This window comes from Equus quagga, chromosome 9 (assembly GCF_021613505.1).
Source record: "Equus quagga isolate Etosha38 chromosome 9, UCLA_HA_Equagga_1.0, whole genome shotgun sequence".
Taxonomy (NCBI): Eukaryota; Metazoa; Chordata; class Mammalia; order Perissodactyla; family Equidae; genus Equus; species Equus quagga.
This window is the reverse complement of record NC_060275.1, coordinates 62,103,419-62,107,395: the sequence shown is the minus strand read 5'-3', so window position 1 is coordinate 62,107,395 and position 3,977 is coordinate 62,103,419. Positions and strand designations below refer to the sequence as shown.

At 44.8% G+C, this 3,977-nt stretch overlaps 1 long non-coding RNA gene across 1 annotated transcript; it reads right to left on the bottom strand.

The window, feature by feature from the left end:
• Window positions 1–635: 635 nt before the first annotated feature.
• On the bottom strand, window positions 636–3,536 carry LOC124244508 (uncharacterized). The gene is made up of 3 exons (XR_006890038.1): window positions 3,429–3,536; window positions 1,490–1,672; window positions 636–723 (listed from the first exon to the last, which is right to left on the bottom strand). It is a non-coding gene; the product is annotated as an uncharacterized LOC124244508 (long non-coding RNA).
• Between the last annotated feature and the right edge of the window lie 441 nt (window positions 3,537–3,977).

The following is a 3,977-nucleotide window of genomic DNA, read 5'->3' as shown; positions in this document are numbered from 1 at the left end:
TACCTCACTTCTGTCTGTTCACGATCCCTTCCTCTGGAAAATCCACACGAAAGCAGCTGTAATATCTGGCTGAATAGGAAGAATATCACAATGAGAAACACAAAAAAGAAAGCATATGAATAAATTTCATAATGTTGTTTCACTACATTTGTATTCCCAGAACCCAGAATGGTGTCTGGCATATGTGCTTTCAAGAAATGTATAACACATTTCTTGTTATCAACATCACAAACTTATGTTTAATAAGTGAATCAAGGAGTAAATAGATACATGAATGAACAGAACACCTCACCAACCCCTGATACTGTAGTTTATAGTTAGGGAGCTAGTTGGGGTGCTTTTTCCATTTAGCACAGTCAAGTGACTCCCCCAGGGACAGCCTCAGCACTGAGCACGTTCTCGTCCCCAGGGGGACCTGGAGGAGCAAACTAGCCAAAAGGAGGGAAGTGGCTCATTTGTCCTGTGTCTGCAGAGGAGAACAGATCCAAGTAAGAGTGGGGAAGCTGCAGGGAAAAAAATCATAAAAAAAGCAGACTCTAAATGACAGCAGTTCCCCGAAGGTAAATTGCTACTAATCAAATTACCTTTAGAATTATGTTTCATTTCGATCCAATCTGTGATTTGTAGATAACAGGAATTCATCCAATTTAGGAAATGTTCTCCTTTCCCACCATTAGTAGTTGAAATGAACTCAGAACAAAGGGATTCCAAATCCTTTGAAGCCTGTGGTTAAGGGATAATAATTCTTTCTCAAGTATCTCATCATCTTAGGCCTCTTTTCAGTCACTTTGAGACGATTTTTTAAGAACAGCCAAGCCTCAAGTGACCGATTATTCCTACATGTGCTGGCAACAGGGACAGACACAATCAAGTCATCAGGTCTAAACTGGTTCATTCTTTCTCCGGAGAAGGAACAAAACTGTTCCCCGTCTTTAGGGAACAGACGATCATGATTCTTAGAACCAGCTTCCATCCCAAATCCTCAAAGCTGTCTGCAAACGTAAACTCGTTTGTCCAGGCACTACGCGCCGCTCCGAATGAGGGAAATGGGATAAAGCTGGGAAATAATTACACACACGGCAATCAGCACCATTCGCTGCGAGCTCACTCTGATGGTGTATGTTTACTCCTCACCCTGGAGGTTCAGAGGTGTTGAGTTACTCGCCCAGGTTCACAGTATTAGTCTGGGAGATTAAGAGGCAGCCTGGTGTAGTTGCTAAGATCCTGGACCCTGGTGCCAGATTACCCATGTTAAATCCCACCTACACTCCTTTCTAGGTCTGTGGCCTAGGATGAGTTAACCTCTCTGGCCTCCCATTTCCCCTCTGCAATGTGGAAAGAATGATAATAATGCTACCCACCTCATGGGGTTGTTGTGAGAATTAAGTGAGTCAAGTGCTTAGAACAACATGTGACACCTGGTAAATGCCATGTGATTGCTGGCTATTGTTATTATTCTGCAGTTGCAAATAACAAGAACCCAACTCACACTAGCTGAAGCAGCAAAAGAAGAAGTGGTAGTCCTTGCTTCAGACACGCCTTAGAGAGAGATTCAAATGATGCTTTCAGCAGGCTCCCCAGCATCTCAGCTTGCTTCGCTTTGGCTTCAAGATGCATCATGCAAGCTTTATGGTAGCAAGATGGCTGCTTGCAGCTTCAGGGCTCCACTACCCTTACAGAGAAAGACAAGTTTTTGTGATGAAGATACAGCAGAGGTCCCAGCGAAGTGGCCCGGCTTTGGTCAAATACTCATTCCTGCACCCAGACCCGAGTCATGTGACAAGCACTGAGGCAGGAGGCTGGGTGTGGCCAATCCAAACCACATGGCCTAAGGAGGGTTCCTGTGCAAAGGCACTCAGGGGAGGCCCCAGAGGAAGGGAGCAGGAGAAAGTATAAATAAATGTTATATACGTATATAGTCTCATGGCCAGCAGGTGACCTACAGAGATCAGGACTGTCCTCTCCCTCTAGCTCGTCTTATTACTACAGCTATTGTTTAATTTCGCCTTACACTCCCGTCCTCAAAGCCATTCTGACAGGGCTGCATGCACAGCTCCAGGGGCATAATTGACTCAGTGTCCTGTTCTCTAGTTCTGAGGCCCATGGGCATCCCTCTCCCATGACGTTCAAGTCCTCCTACTTTTTTTGAGAAAGCACCCTGTAGTTTCATTTTACACTTGCAGATGTAGAAACTGAGACCTGAGCAGAAGAGGGACTGAGAAGGAGTGGACTCCTTATTCATGAACTCGTCGTTTAAGCCTACTTTGTATAGATGCTATGTGAGTGTGCTAACAGTGCCGTGCGTAAGCCTTCCTCCGCAGGGCCTGCCAATATTCCGGCCCGTTGACGCCAAGGCATTCAGGGTTACTGAAACTTTTTTGAGCTGGATAATTATCAGTAATAACTAGACACATCACTGATTAATGTTTCAACTGACAAGCATTGATTTCCTGCTATCTACCTACGCCCGCTCAGTTTCAAAACGTAGCTCTGTTAACACAATCGTGATCCTTTTTGTAGAAATATTTATAGTCTTTGGAGTGTACTGAAATATCTTTCTTAGCTAACTAATAATGGTCGAGTTTATTGAATTCCCTTGGAACTTCAAATAGGTATTGTTAACAAAGTAGAAGGTAAAATAACGATTTCTTGAACACATAGCATAATAAAAGGAACACATGTTTGTCGAGCGTTCTGTACACACCGTTTTACAATTATCCTTTTTAAATCCTGGCCAACAACTCTGTATGGTAGATAATATCATCTTACTTTATAGATGAAAAAAATCAGATGCCAGAGAGATGAAGTAAAGGCTCATAGTCCTACGGCACTAAATGGAAGAGACTGACTTTACTCCTGCGTCTGTCCTGCAAACCCTTCCTTCCTCCTACCACACCACTTTAGCCAGCCATTGCATAAACTTGCTTTAAAAGTATGCTTTCAATTATACATCGCCAGCCCCGGCTGACTCAGTTCAGGTCGTGTAAGTCTTATTGAATGGTGAGTCTGAGCATGTTGAAGGGCTGATTAGCTGATATGGATTTGAACCTTCCTAGTCTCATCACAAAAGCACAGATCCATTTGATTTGTAAACTTCAGGAAACAAGACCCTCCTTATTCAGGGCATATCCAAAACTACAAGGCGGGCAAGCGTATTCTTTCTCTGGGTATCTGTTCTTCATCTCACTCTCTGAGAGACGCCTGCCCTTCTCAGCTCTTGGATATCTTTGCCACCCTTGACCCCAGTGTGCTTCTTGGTCAGTGCTTTCAGGCCAGCTCTGCCTCCCTGAGCCTTCACCAAATCTTGCTCTAGTGAACACTGATCATGTGTTGGCATCTCAGCATCCACTCCTGCTACCTAAAAGCACCCAGATGTTAATGTAGGGACTTTCCCCCCATATGGTGCCTGATTTGGGGGCCGGCCTTACCATTACAGAAGGCAAGGGGTCCCTGAAAGCCATGTCGGCTAGATCATCTCTTTTAACACCCAGGGACTGCCCAGTGGAAAACAAGCATATGTGAATCTGATGCAATCTTCTGGCACTCTGTATCCTAGGAAGAATGAAGCAAGGATGGGAGAAAAGTTAAAATTGGTTAATTTTATAAGAAGCACCCTGGCGAGACTATTCTGGCAAGTTGTGTTCTCATTCCTCCTCTAAGCCTTGTTTCTCAGCTTTGACCTTCCAGCCTCTGATATGCCCACCATCTTTCTGAAACATTCTTCCTTGTTTCAGAATCAGAAATGTTTCTGTGGTTTGCAACCGGAGACCCCTCACAATAAATCTTCCCTCCTCGCTGGTAGCCCTGCATGCCACATCTCTCCCCAACGTCTCACTGTTGTGTGTTCCCCTCATCACCTCAGCGGGAACCTACTGTGCTCATTGCCTCACGTTCCAGGTCAGGCGGTCTGGACTGCCCAGGCTGACTGTTAACGATCCAGGTAACTGATCTGTAATAATGAGCTGGTGACAGAGAGA